The 21,880-nt window shown below is 33.2% G+C and overlaps 1 protein-coding gene and 1 long non-coding RNA gene across 19 annotated transcripts in view; both read right to left on the reverse strand.

Annotated features, from left to right (window-relative positions):
- ROBO2 (roundabout guidance receptor 2) overlaps positions 1 to 21,880 on the reverse strand; it is a 1,635,491-nt gene that overhangs the window by 641,461 nt on the left and 972,150 nt on the right. The window lies entirely within an intron of this gene.
- LOC140621468 (uncharacterized) overlaps positions 216 to 21,880 on the reverse strand; it is a 139,197-nt gene continuing 117,532 nt past the window's right edge. For both annotated transcript variants that reach the window (XR_012021181.1, XR_012021182.1), the window contains exons 2-3: positions 1,558 to 1,610; positions 216 to 530 (exon numbers count right to left, since the gene is read on the reverse strand). This is a non-coding gene — a long non-coding RNA (uncharacterized lncRNA). The remainder of the gene's footprint in view (positions 531 to 1,557; positions 1,611 to 21,880) is intronic.

Genomic DNA, 21,880 nt, shown 5'->3' on the forward strand with positions numbered 1-21,880 from the left:
CAGCAGATAATGTTGTTTTGCTGTTAGGCATCCTTAATATAAGAAATGTCACTTATATTTACATACATTATATATATATATGCATATATGGACTTATGGTTATGAAAGTGAACAGAGAAAGAGCCTCCATCATGCTCCTTCCTACTCATAAAATGTAACTTAAAAAAATAAAATACAATTAACAGTGTTCTGTATATTCAAAAATACTTGGAAAAAAATTGGCAACAAATTACTGAGTGCTTTCCAGGTTAATAAAGAGATCTTAATTTTTTTAAAGCAATCAATTTCCACAAAGTAAGTCCATTCACATAAAAATCTTTCTTGAATCACAAGTAGTGAAATGTGGCTCATTCACAAACATAAAATGTTTTGTAGAATGGGGCCCAATCAGGCGGGTGAGATTTCTGTGGAGACCTGAAACTTGTCAAGTTCTTGTTTTACAGATCAACGGGTAAGAATGAATTCCAGCAGCAACTTGCTTTAAAGAAATTGTTAATGCGTTATCCCATGGTTCTCAGGAGGTTCTTGAGCTAAAGGAGAAAGGGGAGAAGGGAAGGAGAAACAAAGAGTCTCCATTAAGATATTTGGGAAAACTAAGTATCGAATGCTAAACAGTGAAGTTGTCAGAGTTTGCGTTTAGATAGGATCAAAATGAAATTCAGTAAGTGTGTTATTTGAACTGCTTGAATCAGCCTGTGATTGAATCGCCAGGTTGGATCCTGCTCACCTCCAATCTGCCTACCACACAGACTCCCTTTGCTGCACACTTAGCAATTGCTGAGGGCCCAGTAAACCATCATTTGGTGAGTTGGATCACGTTAATTAGGTTCTTAGCTGAATCTGGCATTTCTTGGTTTGCTCAATTATTTGCCTCCAAAATAGAGTTCTTTTGACCTATAAACTGCATGGAAAATTGTAAATGTTATGGTTTTCATTTAAGCTCTCTAAACCACCATATATTCTGGTCTGTCTAACGGAAATAACACAAGTGAAGAAACATTCTTTTGTCAACTAAAGTCAAATTGATACATTCCCAGTGTGTGGCGTTTTATTTTGCTCATTTTTATAGGAAAACTTGAGATGTTTATTCCTGCCAAATATACGTGTTTATCCTTCATTTTTAAAAGCATCTCACATATAAAATCTAGCTTATGTTAATTCAATTGTGCCCAAATTGATAGTTAACCAGGATAAATAAATTCAGTTTCCATAGATGTTAGGTAATTAGACCTTTTTCAAATTCACTATATTTCAAATTCTGGAATATTAGTATCTCTTTCTCCTATAGGAAGACTTTTAATCCTACTACAACCATCTCCACATTAAAGGAAGCAAAACATCAGTGTCAATTATAGTTTGAAAGGTAGAAAATCTGAGAGAAATGATGGACAATTAATCATAGAAGATTGAACTCAGAATAAAAAAATTAATAAAAAAAATTAATCATAGGAGATTTAACTTGTCATTATTTTAAAGGCATAGAAAAGATATTTCTTGATATATTTTTTCTTGAGTTGTTTGTTACTATAAGTAACTATATACAATAGGTGAACTTACATTAATTAACACATGAACTCAAACGCAGAACTTCATAGTGCAATGAGAAGAGCCTGGATGGAGAATAAGACATGAGAACTTAAATTCTGGGTCATTAATGTATTAAATAAGTAATGTCAGCCAAAGTTCCCTAATTCTTTTCTGACTCCATTTTTCTTGATATAATGATCACATATTTTCATAAATTTGCTATGAAAAGTAACAATATGATATATATGGTATTGTGTGGCTAATGGAAGAGATTCAATAAAAATAATTGAGTCTAAAGAAACTAACACATGAGGTGTTTATATGAGATGAATTTCTTCTTTAGAAATGATCACATCCTAAATACTCATTTGCCATTTGTATGTTTCAGTGAAATATTATTGGTTTATCAAGTATTCTAATAGAGCCATGGGAAACGCTGATACTGGATTCACTGCTTTGACTCACTGCCTGAGCCAGGCATCAGCCCTCTTGCATTCTACCAGTTTTGTTTCCTGGAAAGACTCTTCTGTCACTTTCCATTTAGCTCTCTTTCGGCTTGTAGATTTAAGCTGGTGAAGATGGAAGCCAACCAAATGCTTGTCACCTGGCCAGGCCACAAGCCTCACTCATTTGAAGACATTAGTTTTTCTCCAAGTTTAGAAGGGTACTTCTAGTCCTGATTTGGCTACAATGTGAGGTCACCTCTCAAATATGAATTAAATAACTGAATTCCGGCTAAATTTATCGCCTGGTAATTTTCTCTTTTTAAATGATATATTACGTTTCTTTTTAAAGAATAAGTTGTGGTCATACAGTGGCATTTTCTTAAAATCTCTGTTCCCGAAAGTAAAGGAAATGGTAGAGTTAGGCCCTTGAGAAAGTGATGAATTCCCTGACCACAAAGAAGCCAAATGACAACGTGGATAAATACCTTGTCTTTTAACCCGAGTTTCAAGTGACTGTGGCCAGTCACAGTAGAAATTGTAATGAGGGGTCTATGGAGAATGGTTCTTCAGAACAAACCAGCAAAGCATTGGTGGAAATGTAAGAAAATGATAGTGGTCTCAGAGGAATTTCCTTTCTTCCAGGCTTACACTTTGAAGCTTTGAATTCTGAACTTTTGAACTATGTTGGCTTTATCTTGTCCCTTTGGAGAGATTTGCAAGGTACTCTTATAACCCTCACTATAATTATATTCTTAAAAATTAATGATACAGTGATTTTCAAAGAAAAATTGCCTGCTTCAAAAATTCTACAACTAGCAAACACACACACATACACAAAGCCCTTCTGATATCCTTGGTTCTAACACAGCTTAAGGAAAAAAAAGTCCTCTTTGTTAAATCTCCGAAGCCCCCAATAATTTATAATAAAGCTTGTAAGTCATTATCAGAGGCTGGAATCCTCTCTTTATAACCAGGAAGAAGACATAAAGGGAAAGCTAAAAGGGTAGAAATCAAGAGAGAAAAACCAGCATGTGGCCAGCTGAGGATATACAACTGAAGCTGAATATATTCTTCAAAAGAATTATTTTTAACAAATCACTCTCAGTTTGATATATGATTCAGCAAATGTACTGTCTCGGGTTTTGTGGCTCTTTGGTATTTAGAGACAGAGTACATCAGATTCTTTAAAATAATAAAATTATGTTATTGGAACAATTTACTGGAGCTTAGAGAGTCTCTTCAACAAAGATCTGTCTCTCAAAGTCCCTCTATGTGCTTTGCAGTCTGGTTCAATTTTCTGGGTTAGTATAATGAGAGGATCCACAGTCACACAAAAGGGGTCTGGTATTTCAATTAGTCATTAAATTTTAAAGCTTCATTATTCTCCAGAAGGAATACTTTAACATTGTTTTCTATATTAACATGTTTATGTATTGATTCTAAAATCTGCAGTAGGCAAGGTCAAATTTCCTTATTGAATTCTGCGATTTTCACTTATTTTCAAAGCTCATTGAACCAGTTGATGGCTCCACCTTACAAACAGTTAAAGAAATGTCATTCACTTGCTTTAAGTCTTTACTTAATGAATGTATAAGTCCCCAAATGCTGTAGTACCAAGACACACATTACCTAGATTAAAACATAAATTAATGAAAAGCTATCCATGCTGCATGGAATAAAACTGAGACTGATCATGCAGTTATGCAGCTGTCACCGAATTAACTTTTAAAGATGATTAAAAAGGAAATATCAAGTCTTGAAAAATGTAAACCACTGAAACAGCATTCTAAAATATAAACTTTGTTGTAAAAAAGATTACGTACATAACAAGAGAGAATGTCACAGAGTTGGCTGACAGTATCCATCAATCATTGATGAAATTATAATATTTATGATGGTTTTCTGGCAAACAATACAAACCTGATGAAAACTTGCATATAATAGTATACCCTCCTCAATTTTAAAAATTGAAATATTCAAGATTTAACCTTCACTGGAAGCTAGTAGAAGAAAGAATAAATTGTAAGACACTTCTAGGAAATATATAAAAATATATATATAAATATATAAAAAGTTGAAATCATTGTCTTACTCACTGATATTGAACTAGAATATCAGTTATTTTGTTGTTCAAATTTCATAGATATATGTGACTAACATCATATGATAAACAATAACTATTGATTTTATGTATATTCATGTTATATTACATTCACGTAAATTTCTTAAAAGGATACATTAATTAGATCATTGTGAGACTTCCATAGTATGTTAATATATGTTATCACGTTAATATATGTTATTAGTATACATTCAGGTTAAGCTAAAGAGATGTAGATGGTTCCCGGAACACATGGTTACATATAGTGATATTAGAAATTTCATAAATAATAAGACAGGGAATCCCTGGGTGGCTCAGCGGTTTAGCACCTGCCTTTGGTCCAGGGCGTGATCCTGGAATCCCGGGATCTAGTCCCATGTCGGGCTCCCTGCATGGAGCCTGCTTCTCCCTCTGCCTGTGTCCCTGCCTCTCTCTCTCTCTGTGTCTCTCATGAATAAATAAATAAAATATTAAAAATAATAATAATAATAAGACACATCTAGAAGACCAATGTACAAAACACTGTGTCTCATATATATTCTAGAGAGATTTAACTTAGATCAATTTGCCATGGACAGGTTCTTTCTCAATCATTATTGGATGACTATTAAAAATATTTAAGAAGTATTAGAAACACTAAAATTTATCCATGAGGCTTAAGTGGAATGAGAAAGTTGGATATTCAAGTCATGTCATGAACCTTCTAATTCATTATATATATCAGAAAAAATATAAACATAAACAAACTAAACAAAATGTAAGCCCTCCAAAGTCAAGACATGGAAGCATTTTCGTCACTTCTCTAATACCATTAATAATTTAAGACTTGTGAGATCCTTCTATTGCTAAACTGTCAGTGTCTAAGATGTAAATAAGCAATTTTAATAAGGCAGAAATAAGAAAGAAAAATGAGAAATAAGACAGAAAAATTATTTTTCCTAATAAGTCCTTAGTCTCTTTCTACAACACATAGTGTTTTGGTAATCTACGAAGGGTGTACGTGTAATTCTGGATATGTTGCTTTACCTTCACATTCATCAGTAAAATGGGCAAAAGAGTAGTTAATTTACTAATTCGAAATGAGGATTACAGGGGTTGTACACAAAGTGCCTGGCAGACTCTCCGAGCCATGATGGACATTTAATAAATAGTACATTTAGTGTAACATATTCATCCTGCTTGCTCCATAAATGAATGTTGGTGCTGTTGTGGGGGCCCCGCACTTCTGCGAATCCTTATCACTAAGCTGTTACAAGCAAAATTGTGGTGTATAGATGACATTTTTCCTCGACACCTTAAACCTCCTCTTTTTGGACCCCTAGTAAATATCCACAATATTGTTTGAATGCTTAATGTATACCACCTATTTTATCTCATTGAATCCTCACACAAATCCAAAATAGAGGCACTATAATTAGCCTTATTTTACAGATTTGAATACCAAAGATTGAGGGTAGGTGAGTGGACTAGCATAAAGTCACATAGCTGGCAAGTAAAAAGTTAGGATTTGAATCCAGTCTAATAACAGTGACTAATAGGTTTAATAGATAAACCACAGCCTCTTCCACTTCTTATCTTCCCATTCATCAGTTATGCATTTGCTCATCTTCTCTCTTCTCTGCATTCTTACTCTCATTATTAAGACTTACTATCAGACACAGAGAGGCATTCTAGTAGAAAGATTTAAAGCATACTTGTTCTCAAGTTCTGGCTCTGCTCTTTCCTAGCTTATGACCTTGGAAATTTTTACTTAACTATACTGTGACTCAGTTTCTCATAGTAAAATGGGAAAAAATGGAATAACACAAGAAAAACTCTTGAGCACAGTGTCTCAAACCTGTTAGGGCCTCAATAAATATTATGTATGTATCATTTATAGCAAATAAACTATGAGTATCTGCATTCAAGTAATCTTTATGAGTCAAATAAAAGATTTGCCTAGTTAAATAAATGTAAAAAGGGACGAGTAGGAAATTTTTTTTGATATGACTATTCCTTTATCAGTGCCCACAAAAGGAGAATAATTAATATTAAAATAATAATGGCTTAGCAGCTACCTTTTGAATAACAATATTGTGGAAGTTTCTTTGCAGTCATGTCTAGTTCTTATAACAACTTAACGAAGTATTTTTTTTTCATCTCTCCTAGACGTGAAAGAGTAGACTCAGAATGTGACTTCTGCCCTAAGGTCATACAGCTAGCAAATGGCAAAACAAGGATTTAGATTCTAAAGTGTATGTCCTTTCCATTGCTCTAAACTTTCTCCCTGCACAACATAGGTACACACAACTTCCCTCTGGTGGAGAACCAGCCCTAAGAGTTAGTTATGCCATGACTGAGGAATATAAGTTGGAACATTTGCAGATGTCTATGGAACCCAAAGAAACACTAAAGCAAGGAGAGTCAGGAGGCTGAGGTTACTGATCTCTAAGCAGTACCTTGGAGACACACCTTGTCCCAGCTAAATGCCTGAGGTCAACTTACCCAAACACAGGTCATTTCTGCCCATGAAAGTGATATTCAGATTGTCTGGATATGGCTAGCATGGAGGCTTTTGTTATAAACCAGAAGGTGAGTGGCTTCATGTTGATAAGCAGGAGATTCTCCTATTCCACCATTTTCATCCAAGCACACTGTCAGTCAAGCCTTTTGCTGGCTCAGTGACTGTGTCTATTTCCTACTCTTGTGTCCTTACCCACTTATTTATATGACATTTGTGCTGTGCATAACAATAGGAGCTCTTTTAGAAATTACCCCCACCCCCAAAAAGGATCTTGAAATCCATTTGGGGAATCAAAGATATTTACATGTGATATCTTTAAAATAATTAATGACAATGAAAAGTTTTCTAGTCATTAAAGAGATAAACTAGTAACTGGTCCATTTCTAGGTTATTATAATGACTGTAGATGATCAACAATAAGTCTGAGCTGTTTGTTGCTCAAAATTTTAGGTGATATCCCGAGTGTTGCTTACTAGAGCTCCAAACAAACAACCTGGAAATACTAGAGCTAAGGCCATGATACAGTGTAGAAAAAAATTTACTACCTTTGCAAAGGGAATAACAGAATCTGAATCTGAGAGAGAACCTGTATTGGTCATCTATTCAAACCTTATTATTTTATTTAGATGACAACTAAGGCAATGAACATGATATATTTGAAGTATATTAAGAGCTGGATGAAATTCAAAAGATCATCAAATAATTTGATCAATCATTTAAAACTTAATATGAATTAAAACCAATGTGATGTCAGCCCCAGTACTATCCATTTTTTCCCTTAATGACCACATATATGGGAAGCAATCCTGGATTTTCAACATTTCCAAAGAACAACCTTCCACAATGTCATGCCTTACTGTTTAACATGTTCCTCTACGGGGAAATTTTCTAATCTGCTATTCACCCTTGAAGTTGAACTCAAAACTATATTTTCTTTTTCTTTTCTTTTCACTCAGTGAAATGACTAGTCCTTTTTGTCAGTGTTATAATTAGCTTTGAGTTCAGTTGGTCCTGGAGGCAGTGAGAGCATAAAATAAATGGGATGGAATCTGAAACCCATTCTGATTTTTTGTTTCTTTGGGTGTTCTTCATGGATTTTATGCTTAAACTTTAATTTTCTAGTTTTTAAATCCACATATGTCCTAATAGCTTTTCGTAGTACTTTGATAATTTAGGTCTTTTTGATTTATAGTCTCTCTAGGGACTACTTGGAAAAACAAAGGATAATAAATATGAATAGAAGAAAAGTTATTTGGACAGTTTTATTGTTGCTTATTTTTATACAGTTTACTGCTTTACTGACTGTAAAAGTTTAAGTAGTTCTAATATGGGAATACAGATAAAAAGTCCAGTACTCAAATTTGCCAAGTTCTCTATGAAATATCTGAACAGAAGCAGATCTAGAGAAGAAGTTTGCATTCCATAAAATTTTTCTCCTTTAGATTCACTCTGTATAGTCATGGAGCTTCATCAATAATAAGTTCTTTTTATGGTAAAGTATATTTTTAATCATTCATGTGCACAATTGTGGTTTGATGTGCTTTCTGAAATTTTCATTTAAAATTAATCCTGCATTTCTTTTATATAAGAACTCTTTAAAATGTTAGTTGAAAGTGTAAAATTAATTAAAACAAATATTTTTAAGATGAAATATCTAAGGCAACTAATCCAAATAACCATTTTCACATAATCATGTCTTTTTCACATTTTAGTATCGTATTACTGAGAATATAGATTTCAGGGCTAGTTCCAAATAATCTGTATTAAAAGGCCAGAACATTTTATTTTGACCCCAATTTACAGAGTTTAATGTTTTAAAGAATTGTGTTAGTCTTCCCCTTATCTTCCTAAATTAATGTGAATAAAAACATATGAACATGATTTGCTAATTTGTAAGTTGATAGCTGAGGTGTTTAGATAATAATATCTTAGATCCACACACCAAAAAGTTTCTGTGAAGCATGCTTGAAAAACATGAAACATTGTGATATGTGCACCTTTTTTGCTATCACATATTTGGATTTATTTTATATTTTCTTTTGAGGTCCAGAGAAAATCTAAACCATTTTTTCTCTGTGGCACATTAACACTTAAAACATAAAAGTTTAGAACAATTGATAGAAATTTTGATTCAGTAGGGTTTGTGTCTTTTAACAAGCTTTCATGAAGATTTTGACGATTTGCCAAGATTAAAAACCACAGTCATAAAGAAATTATCTGAATGAATACATAAGGCTAACTTTTACTATGTTCCTAGATTTGTTGACTGTGCCGAATGCCAATGATATATGAGAGTTCATGTGTGGTATACAATTGGACATTCAAATTGCTATCCTGGAGAAACCACAATGATAAACCTTTTATCATGCAGGTGAATTTGATTTTAATAATACGAAGGTCTGAAAGTTTTACATTTTCTCTTCTTAGTTTCTCTTATTCCCAGGATCATATTACTTTATATTTTTACAGTGTAAATAGTGCTACATTTTTGCCAGGTATTAAAAAGCTTATTATAATGAAAATACTGTAAGTGGATTTCTTAAATTATGAAGTTCTGTGATAACATGTAAACCAACAGAGTCTGTATCACCTTTATACCTTAAAGAGCTGTTCACACCTTCTTAATTTCACAGGAACTCCATTTAAGGTTGACTTCATTTAGGTATGAGGTTTCACCTCAATGAGTATTTATTTAAGTTTATTTTTTTATTTTTCTCACTTAAAATGATCTTAATACTAGAGGTCAGTGTAATGTTTTTAAATATTTTAAAGTATTTTTAAAATTTTTTTAAAATTTTATTTACTTATGATAGTCACAGAGAGAGAGAGAGAGAGAGAGGCAGAGACACAGGCAGAGGGAGAAGCAGGCTCCATGTACCGGGAGCCCGATGTGGGATTCGATCCCGGGTCTCCAGGATCGCGCCCTGGGCCAAAGGCAGGCGCTAAACCACTACGCCATCCAGGGAATCCCAAATTTTTTAAATATTTTAAATGAAAACAATTATTGTGGGTTATATTTTATATTTATATGTTATGTATATGAATGAGTATGCACATCTACATTTATCCAGGGGTTTGAGAAAAGAAAAAGACCAGTGTGTTGCTGAAAGCCAAGGTGATTAGAAAATGATTAGCAACCCACATCAACAAGAAATATACAAAGATATTTCTACTGTAACTCACTCTAAGCTTCCTCCGAATATTGACCTATAATCACTGTTTGGTTGTCAATTCATGTATTGCCTATGTGGAATGTATTTTTAAAAATAATTATAGCTAAAAATAAGCATATTTTATTTGGGGTTGTTTGTATAAATTTTGCATTTTAACCTGTAAAATTAACCTCTCCTCAGGAATGTCAAATTGATGGGAAAACTCAAGGACAGTGTTTGAGTAATTTTCGCCTATGTAGTCAGCCAAATGATATAATTCATATTTTGTTTCTCTAAGATACTCAGAAAACTGTCAAATCTCAGTTCTCTCTAACATTTCTTGAAGCAAAGTATAGAAAAGTAAACCATTAAGAAGTCATTTCTAAAAGGAAAAAGAAAAACAGTCAGTAAAAAAAAATAATGATTGAAAAATTATGAGAGATCTGGGAGGACTGGGTGACTCAGCGGTTGAGCATCTGCCTTTGGCTCAGGGCGTGATCGCAGGGTCCCGGGATCGAGTCCCACATCGGGCGCCATGCGTGGAGCTTGCTTCTCCCTTTGCCTATGTTTCTGCCTCTCTCTCTGTGTCTCTCATGAATAAATAAATAAATAAATTTTTTTAAAAAAGAAAAGTTATGAGAAATCTGAGGTGTAATTTAGGCATGGAAGTGTTTTGGATTCCTTTTTCTGGCTTATGTTTTCTAGCATTTCTCTATATATGCTTATCCCCAAATAATCACTTTATACTTGTAAAATGAAAACTCCCTTTAGTCACCTTCACAATAAAAATTAAGTTGGAAGAAACAAAAGGAAATATTTTCTTAAAGCTTAAAAAATGACTTACCATTTATTACTTAAATTCAGAAAATGAATAACAAATGCACATATGAAAAAACATAAGTTCATGTGACTGGCAGGGATGTACCCGTATCATTAAGCTCTAATGACAGAGACTTAGCATCCTTGAATACTCATATTTTTCAGTTCCCTGCTATAGAAGACTACCTTTGAGCACTGTCTCTGAACACTGTATTTGCTCTTTCTCTGCTACTTATGCAAACGGTGTCACTTCAGTACTCAATGAACCAGCCACTAAATTGGTCCTTCCACAATAAGTCTGAGATCAATAACTAATTTTGAAAACTGATTAGTTTGCACCAGAGTAGTAGACAGTTCCGAATTTTGCCAGAGGACATAATCAGCCAGTAAATAGAGGTATTAGTGCACTAGTAATAGGTTGGTAATATGGCTCAACTCCACCATAAACTCTCCCACAAATGGCAAATTGAGTCTATATAAGCAACTTCACTTGTAAATTAAACTTTTTTTCTGATGTTGAAATAAAGGTTAGTTTTATTATTCTACAGAACTGGTTAATAAGAATTGTTTGTAAATGAATTCTAACAAAGCAAGCAAGCTCAGCCTTGGGTAACTGTTAAGGAGCCACAGACATTTTTATATATCTCGACTGATTGTGCATTCCAGATGTTTCCAACATGAAAAATACGTTATGTTCTAACCGTTAATGTTGTATTGCTAGCCATTCAGAAGATGTATCTTTCTATTAGATGGCGATGTTGCTATGGAGATAACTGTAAAAGTCTGGCCGACAAGAAGAGGTGGGAAAGGAATTGTATTAAAGGGAGAGAGAATATCAATTATGCCACTAATTGAAAATATAGTGAAAAGGTAAACATCTTATCTACAACTACATTTGGAAAACATACGTAAATACATGATACACAAAAGTGGATGTTGTTTTAGTCTCTTGCTTTGGCTTCATATTTAGCTTCATCGAGTGACCATGTGGATAAAACCTGACCACTTGATTATAATGTGAACTGGCATTAAACTGAACACATAGCTTTAACAATCATTGCAAATGCATAAATTATATGCATTTGGCAATGGCTGGAAGGTCATGTTAGTTCTGTGATAAATTGCAACTTCAGAAAGCTCTAGTAAAATATACCCTTCTTAAAACTTTGAAACAGTTGGGAGTCCCTGAGAAAATAAGTCCTCAGGCCCATGATATGGCGTGAGTAAAACACTCCAGGTTGAATTGTTACTGCAGAGCTGCATCATTTGGATTGGGATTTTAAATGTGTATACTCAGTGCAATTTGATGCCTAAACTTGAGCTAAGAGAGGAATAAACAGATAAAAGCCACAGACTATATTCCGAATAGAGAGTATTTGTTTTAATGTTGAGTGGGACTTAAATACTTGGAAAATTGTTTGTCATTCAGAACCTTAGCACATCATGGTGGCAGTGCTGGAACAAAAGATTTTAGTCTGAAAATTTTAATTCATTGCAGCGAAGAAATTAATATTTATTCTTTTGTTTTTTCACGTTATAAAGGGCAATTCTATCATAATTCCATCTTTGAAAGACAAAAAGGAAAGAAGAGAGAAATGAAGGAGGAGAAATGGACAAGAGAGGCAACTCCTTTACTCTAATTTTCAAGAACCCTCAGGCTTCCACGTGGGTAAATTGCACTCTTTCTTCCAATCTGGTCATGAACACTATGTTGTCATTTCAAGTTCATCCAGAGTTGAATTTTACTACTTTCTTCATGATAATGGTTAATTCTGTCAAAGGCAGGAGCTACTCCTCTATAGGAGCTACCATTGATTCTTTGTGAATTAGTTGGAAAAACTCACAGATGATGTTGATTCAAATATTACAGAAATATTCCAAGTCCTAGTAAAAGACCTTAGATGTATTCTAATGTTCAATTACCTTTAATATTGGAAACATAATGTTGATCAATTATTGGCAAAGCAGGGAGTGAGGGTAATAGGAAAAGAATATTCAAGGGAACTAAGTTGAGTTTTCTTTTCTAACAAGAGAATATTGAAAGCAAAATGGACACAATAAGCAAATAAAAATCTGAATACAGATAGACTGCTCTACAATTTATCTGATAGAAATATGTTGTTATTTCTAATATTCGAAACAAACAAAAACAAAAACAACAGACTAAAACATGTCAATAGTTTATGCACAAATATATCAATGTTTTGAAAGAAGATGATGCATTTAAATTTAGATGTTAAACATATATATGCTTAAACATGAAATTTGAAACAAAAGCCTAGATTCTGTTTTCAGGTCACAATAGTTAATCTTCAGGACCCTCAATTTTTAATTTGGTGACATGGGAATTATATAAATGCTAGTTGTTAAGATTAGCTTAGAGCAACATTCCCTACCCTCTCTTGTTTCCCCAACTGGACTAATCATAGGATTCTTCTGCTGTGTTGTTAAAAAATGCATTCTTTCATGTTCCATTGAAGATCTTAATTCAGTGGTTCTGGAGTTTGAAAACGGAATTATAGAGATATATAGATGCTATTTAGAGTGAAGAAAATGTTTGGAAACATATTTGTAATGATTACACAACTTTGTAAATGCAATTAATGCCATTGAATCATAAGCTAAAAATGATTAAAATGATAATTTTTGTTATATTTTACATTTTATATATATTCATGTATGCATATATAATTCTTTTTCTGAATGTATCCATGGAAATTGCAATTATATACTTCCTGACTTTGATGTAAAAGCTAGGCTTGTAATTATTTTCTCCATTATGACAATGTGATATCACTATATTCTCAGATTTTAAAGGTCGTTTACATGGTTGCTTAATGACACTAAATTCTGAGAATCATTGGAAACTATTTTTTGGACAATATTCTTTAGTTAGCTTATCCATACAATGTTATTATAAGCAGAAACGCAAGCCTTTGTTATCAATATTTTTGTGATGCTTTTGTGTTGAGACACTGTTTCAAAAGTCTCTCTTCTGGGTATGGTTACAGGAGTTTTTGAGTTAATCTGCTCTCAAGTGTATAGATAAATATACGGTGTTACATGCGGTGAGAGAAATATACACTTCAGGTGTGGCAAATAAGTAGATTAGGTCCTCGGCCTGAAATAGAGTGAGAAAATACATTCAGAGAACTGGTCATATGGTAAGATCATACAAAATGATTAATAAAGTGCAGTTGCATTTAAGTTATGTTTTATTAGGTGCCATTTCAATTGCACTGTCCTAAAATATTGGCAGAAGTAGCCCAAACAAACTAGTGGTTGATGAAAACCTACTGGGACATTTAAATATGCCCTTCTCTGTAGGGCACGTTTATAGGTAAATTTCCCTATGCGTAGGCCTCTGGGTTTACGTTTTATATATTGAAAGAAAGGTGGTCTCAAACTTGATAAACATTTTCCAATTTAATTCTGCTGCCTAAATATTTACTCTGTTGAATAAATAAACGAATCAGTTGGGAACTGTAAATGTCAAGTCACTGAATTTTCTCTCACTTCGTTGTAAGTCACTCAGCACATATAACTGAATAGATATTTGAGAATGAAAGACAGTCAAGGTTAAGACTACAGCTATATGGCATTTTAAAATCCCCTCTAGCAAAGGAGCACTTGAGTACAGATTTACTCCAGTGGAACATAAGCTGCCTGCCTTTATATGTACAATGGTAACACACACACACAGACACTCAGAAATTTAAAAAGGAGCATCTGGTCTTTTATGTCAACCTATTGAGAATAAGGTATAAGGGAGGCAGGGAGTGATTGCGTGTGTGTGTGTGTGCATGTGTGTGTATGTGGTGCAAGAAAGAGATACAGAGAAAAAGACAGAGACATGGAGAGAGACAGAGAATGTGTGTACTTCTAGGACAGTATCTCCTCACAGATAACCATATTCCCTACCAAACATAATACAAAATGATGCTTGATATATCTTGTACTTACTCAACCAGCAATATAGATTGAAAGGATCATTTTGTTGTAAAAGTTAATTTCCAAAGTGAAATTCAACATTCTATCAGGGAAGAGTGCTTGTTGAATTGGAAGTCTATTGAATTATGTGAATACTGGCAAGACAATGGTGTCCTTGAGTCTATAGAATAGAGTTGCAGCTTTTTAGGTCCAATCCTTATCATTCAGCATAGAATTAAGTTTAAATTAAATGCACTCAAGTCCCATTTGCTCCCTAGAGCTGCCTAGGCACACTACAACAGTACTGACATAATCTTTTTTTCTGGAGATCACTAAACATTCATCCTTTGACTGAACCCTTACATGTAAGTAGCTTAATCATCTAGATTACATCAAGTTTCCTTCATGGGGACAATCATATCTATTTGTCACAAACTAAAATGCACGTTTACTAAAAGTGTTTTTTTGTGTGTGTGTGTGTGAATTTCAAGATGGATGTAATTCACAAGCAGCAGACAGCTGAAGTTAACTGTCAATCTTCACCAACTTGTCTAGTATAGTAAGAGGTTCTTTTTTTTCAAAGATAAAGAGATGCATATTAAGAATCAATTTTTAAAATGCTAAGTAGAATTTGACTTTGATTTTCTAACCAGAAATTGTTAAAATTTCAGCATTGGTACATTGTCATGACTTTTTTCAGAATGGTAGAGGATGGCAAATTTTCCACAGGTTTTGTGATGAATCCTGTCAAAAGTCCCTAGTGTCTGATTACAGTAAAATGCTAGAATCACTAACTACCATTTGGTAGAAGTTTATATACTGTGTGCAAATTTTAGTTAATAAATTAAAAAACTGACATCTGTACAAGTTAAAAATAGAATCAGAATATTTGGTTTAATTAAGATTCTTCCTGCTGAACATACTGGGAGAAAAGCAAGTGTAGTTTATAAATTGTATTTTTCATTATTACAAATATAACTGCTGAGTAACTTATAGATAAATATATACATAAACATGTACAAACATATGCTAAACATATAGAAGAGAAAATTATGCCACATGATAATTTCATGACTACAAAATTTAATTAACAAGTTGGATATAAAAGCTGCCTGTTAGCAGGAGAGTTGTTTTGCCATGACCTGATGCAGGAATTATTTATGTTCACTGACAGTTAACTATTGTGCCAGCTGACTTAAACAGATATTAATAAGGCATGGTCAATTTGAAGGTGGGCTGAGTTTTCAAGAATATATTGACTATATGATGGAACTAGTATCTCACATGCCATTGGCTTATGGTGATTCAGAGGGACACAATACTTCCAAAATAAATTACCAGATACAATATACCAAAGTTATGTAATCATGCACCATGTGGATGAAGGACTAGATGTTATATCCTGTAGAACAAAGTTGAGGAAAGGCTGCCACTGAAAACTTGAGAAAATTGAAGAACATGAGAGTTTTGTAGTAACAATGGCTATTTATATGTACTTTGGGTTTGGAAATGAGAAAAAATCTGAAGATATAGCAGTTAGTTATGAGAAAAGTGAGAATGGAGACAATTTTCAAATCATGCTTTATATTAGCCTAAGAATAGCTCAAGTCTCATAAACAAGTAGAAGATTATGTTTTTTGTGTGTTTGTTTTTTTTCCTTTTAAAGAAGTTACCTGTTCTTACTAAAAAACAAAAAATTAATTAACAAAGTAAAAAGAAGACAACAGGCTTGAATAGTACATTCTTTTCTGCTAATGGGGAATAGCAAACAAATTTATGAAGATCAAAAAATAATATGTCACTTTATTTTTTATTTCTTTAATATGTCACTTTAAAGAGTTAAGAAAAGGATTTAAAATAGCATTTTTAGCCCTTGTTTCTTTCTTATCTTCATACAAATGCATACTTAAAACATATACACACATGGACATATAACTTCAAGCTTACTTTCCTATATTACCTTTACTTCAGGTGACATATATTGCAGAGAAGTAGATATAATTCAAATATATCCTCAAGTTAGTGTGGAGTGAACCTAAAGACTGGAATGCAATAATTGAAGATTATAGCACTCTAAAAGAAATAAAATCTGTTAGGATAGAAGATGATATAACTAGAGTATTAGTTCACAAATAGGACAGTGGAAATGCATTGGAATAAAATACAAGTTATAGGAATAAATTTCAGTTCTTAACATGTGAAAAGAAATGGTTGATGGAATTCTGATTCAGATTACAAGAAAGAATTGAAGCCAAGTGTAGTATTTATGGTGCTTTTAACTTTCTATATATCTGTAAAAGCTGATACGTTCTTGACTTTTATTACCTTGATAACTATACTGTGATTAAATGATGATTAAATGAATCTATCTTCGACTAATATCTTTAAGGAAGTGACAATGAAAAGAAATAAACTATATCCTAGAGTTTTTATAACCTGGGAGAATCAGTTTGGCATAGCTTGATTCACACCCCAGATTGTTGCTACTCAAAGTGTGGCCCATGAACCACTGCCATGTGATGAGTATAGAATTGAAATGTTTAGAAACCTTCAAGGAACTGAAATGGCTGTGAACCTCTAATATGTACTAATTATTCTAATAATTCACTTTTAATGTATTTTTAAAAATTCATGATGTCCTAGAAATAAATAATAATAATTTCCTCATTACATATAGCTTCAAAATGAGATTCATCATTCTGGAAAAGAGGGTTTCATGTGTACATATGTTATTTATGTGGTATGAGGCTTATGAAAGAGTAGGCAACAAAAAGACTAATTTGATTCTATTAGAGAAAGAAGAAAACCAAGGAAAACTTTGGCTTCTTACTTGAGTGGGAGCTAAAGGATGCCTCTGATTGAAAGAATGGAGTAATTATTCAATTACTGTTTTATTACCTCAGTCATACATCACAATCTTCAAACTGAATAGTGTGGAATAAATATTGATGTACAGAGTTGTAATCTCCCAGAGTTCAGGAAATTGTAAAGAAAGCCCCTACCATTGTAAATTCATGAAAATATCTGGCCTCTGTGAATTGCATTGAAAAGATGACCACCGAAACATTTTGAGGGATTTTGGAGAATTTGTGACAAAAAGAGAAATATTAAAAGCTTATGAGTCATTTCTAATTTTATAAAGTAGAAGAAAATAGGTTCAACTAACCTTACTAAGATGATTTATAAATTTATTGAGAAATCAACGATTACTATGTCCAATGTAATTCATTAAGAAGTGATTTTAGAATAAATTTCTTCTCTCTCTTTGCAATGGTTTTAGGAATTTAGAACACAAAAACACAGTACACAAAAACAATGGGAATCTTTATAATTTTACGTGCAGAGTATTCTTTATAGTGGCAGCAGACTCAGCTCTTTGGTGATTCTCCCCTGCCTCCTCTTTCAATTTCATGTCATTTTGATGGGGCTAACTCTGGATCCAGGGACTGACATTTTATCCAAACAAATGAGAGTGATACATGGATTTTTCATCTACAACTCTTAGAAAAGAGAAATTCAACTTCTGCTGGGGTTGCCAAATTTGTGAGAGTTAGCTGGTTGTCATTCTATACTTCTTAGGGAAAAATAAAATCAACACGAGAAGACCATATATGAGATGTGAAGAGGATTTTGGTGACATTAATCCACCAGAAATTAGCTACTTTGATTACTGACTTTTCCAGTACATCATCCAATAAAATCCCATCCCTGACTTAAGATAGGAGATTGATTTGGGAGTCTATCATTAAAACGAAAGAATTCTGACTTTACACCCAGTGTATCGGCACATCAATAGACTGTTTGTACAGGGAAAAAGATTAAGGAATAAGAGCTGAATATAAAGATAACAATGAACTGGAAATTAGTAGAATGACCATAATTAAGCTTTATGGTTTCATTAAACAACCCAGCTCTTAAGTAAATGCCATAAAGTACTTCATTTTTATCTTTGTCACAAGAAGCATGCTTCTGAATGAGGTAGAAGAAGCAATGGAATATAGGACAGTGTTTTAGACAAGCAAACCTGAAAAAAAATATTCCCATTACAAAACCTTGGGAATATTTGCTAAAATAATGTAATCACGGTGTTAAAATGTTTGTAGATAACAAGGGACAAACTTAAAGACAAAAAATAAAAAGAAAGCTGATTAAAATATCTTCATGGAAGTTATAGCTGCTCAGTGAATCCTTAACAATCTCAATACCCTAAAGTGTCATGTTTTAATAATCATCTTGAGGACAGGGGACAAGATAAACAAGTTGGTCTCATTAAAGTCAGGACCCTTGAAGAACTATATCCTTGGTGAAAAAGTACATCAGAAGCAAAGTCAACCCACTAACAATTGGAAACAGGTGGGTAATCTTTCAGATGCAACCTAACTCATGGATTAAAAAAAAGTCTCTGAGAATTCATAATTATGTTACTACCTTCCATCTAGTTTGATGTTCAAATTTACACTTTCTGAAAGACAGACAAACCAAGAAACATACTCTTGATTACAGAAAACAAACCAATGGTTACAGGGTGGGGGGAGCAAGGAGGATGCGGGCAGTGAGGGTTGGTTCAAATAGGCGATGGGGATTAAGAAGTGCATGGCATGATCAACACTGGGAGATGTATAAAATTAATGAATTGCTATGTTGTACCCCGGAAACTAGTATAGGACTATATATTAACTAACTGGAATTAAAATAAAAATGTTAAAAAATGAAAAATATATCTCAACTCAATGTATCAAATTATGTCAATATAATTGGTATCAAATGAAAACAAACAAAAACAAACAAAAGCAGAAAGAGATCCAGAATTACAGAGAAAGAACTGGTGGTTGCCTAGGGGAGGTGGGAGGAAAGATGAGCAAAAAAGGATAAAGGGGAGTGAAGAGTGAGGGTAGTGGGAGATATAGGCTTCCAGTCAGGGAATGAGTAAGTCATGGGGATGAAAGGGAATATGGTCAATGATAATTGTATAGTGACAGAAGGTAGCTACACTTGTGAAGTCAATTGTACTTCAATAAAAATTTAAAAAATAAGACATGTCCTCTTTCTGTTTCATTCAGAAAACTTCAATAAATTGATCTAAAGTTGTCCTCACTGTAGCGCTGGGTCAGGGATGATGTAGAGCTAGGAAAAAAAAAAATTTGAATTCTCTGGAAAAACACAGCCTCAATCTAGATCTCACTGGATTCTAATAAAACACAACCTGCTTAATCCAAAATTGCAAAACACATGAGGAGACACATCAAATATGAGTAACATTTGAGAGTTTCCCACTACTAGTCTCTCACAGAATGGAATCTTAGAAATATTCTTCAAAAATAAAGGGAAAATGTCCCATAAGGAAATTCCGAGATGCTGTAAGTAATGATGAGCACAGATATTGAAAAACATGTGGGAAAATAAAAACCAAAGTTGACTAGTAAACAATAAACAATTCCTAACCTTGGGAGATTATAACCCCCAGCAAAACAACCAACAAACAATAACATGACTTGAAGTAAAAAGTATTGGTTTTAGATGAGAATGGTGACAGAGCACAAAACTGCATCATATGCAATTGATCAAATTAAAGGAATTTGGAGCTGTTAGCTAAGAGAAGATAAAACTTTGGGAAAACAAAATCTTTCTTAAATAATTGTCAATGTTGTAATGTACTTATATTTTATTTGTGAATTCTACAAGGTAGTAGACTAAGAACAATGAAGCACAGATTTCACCAAAATATAAAGAAAAACTTGTTTTCCATTAAAGCTATTCTAAAAGAAAGTGGGCTTCCTCAGAGAGAAATAACATTTTTTAAAAAAAATATTTAAAAAAAAATTTATTTAAATTCATATGCCAACATATAACACCCAGAGAAAGAAATAATATTATTGTCTCTAGAGGTATCATACATAGGATGAATGGCTGCTTGTATATGTTCTTACAGGACAGATTCAAGTACTAAACAGATGGATTAAGTACATTGTATTATTTCTGCAGAAAAGATAGTATGCTGGGACTGTGATTATAATATAAATATTTTTTTCTTGATTTGTGAAAAAGGAATTAAGCACATTAAGAAACCTACAAAAGATATGGAAACTTTTATCATATGGTGATTTTGAATGGTAATAGTAGTTTCCAAATTCTCCTTCCTTTTAAGACAGAGTAACAAAAACTAATTATACCTTCCCATCTGAAACAATGAAAACCATTACTAAATACTAAACACTGCTTTTCAAGACATTGGACATCAGGCAAAGAAAAGCATTATATTTCTGAGAGAGTAAGGGAAAGGTATCCCTATGTTTGCCCTTAACTTAAAGCAGGAGATAATTTGTAGGCTACACACAGAGAGGAGGATTCAGGTGGAACCCAGAAGTCTTCCTAAATTGAGGAGATAGTACTGAGAGTTTGAGGAAGCTACTAGCTAAGGTTCACGGGATAGAGTTCCAGAGAGAAAAGAACTGCATGCAGAGGGTTCTCTTTAAGTATCCAGCTGAGTAGTTATCAGTGAACATGAATGAGCAAATTCCATCTTCTTTTAGGTGGACAAAGAACCACCTAAATGAACTAGAGAAAAAAATCTTTGAGGATCATAAAGGGTTTGGAGTAATTATTGATCTGGTAAGCCTGAGTGAAAACCTCATAATTCAAGGGATACTTGGTAAAGTACTTTGAAAATTTAACTTCACTAGGGTGATAATTAGTCCTAGACTAAACACTGCCAGAGTCCTACCTAATAAAGCTTAAAAGTAAGACCAGAAAGAATAATGTTATTTCCAAGTATCTTAAACATGTCTCAGAACATAGCTCAGGAATGTTTTTAGGAATATAAAAATACCTAGTACCTGGAAAGGTAAAATTCTTGATATTTCATATTCAAAGAAGCAGGAAAATACAGCCTACGATATGTGAAACAAACAAAACAGTTAAGAGCAACTCAGAAATGACAGAGTGAATGAATGAAGACATTAGAGAAGTTGTAATAATTGTAATCTGTAAGTTCAAAAGCCAGATGGAAGATTGAACATGTTAATTAGATATATGAACAATATAAAATAAGTAGATCAAATTGAACTTGTAGAACTGAAAACAATAATGTATACAATGGGCCTAGTAGCCAGTAAGACACTGCAGAAGAAAAGATTAAATGACCTTGAAGACATAACAGTAAAATAATTCAAAATAAACACAGAGAAGAAAAACAAAGACAACAAAACAACAGCTAAAAGCACACCAGTGGGTTGTAAAACAACTTCAGCTGGTCTGATACATGTGTAATGGTAGTCTCTCACAAAGAAAAAGAAAAAAAAAAGAGGTGTGTTCATGGTGGGGTTGAATAGATATGTAATGGAAAAGATCCATATTTTTTCAAAATTTGATGAAAACTATAAATCCACAGAACCAAAGAGCTTAA

This window comes from Canis lupus, chromosome 30 (genome assembly GCF_048164855.1).
Source record: "Canis lupus baileyi chromosome 30, mCanLup2.hap1, whole genome shotgun sequence".
NCBI classification, from domain to species: Eukaryota; Metazoa; Chordata; class Mammalia; order Carnivora; family Canidae; genus Canis; species Canis lupus.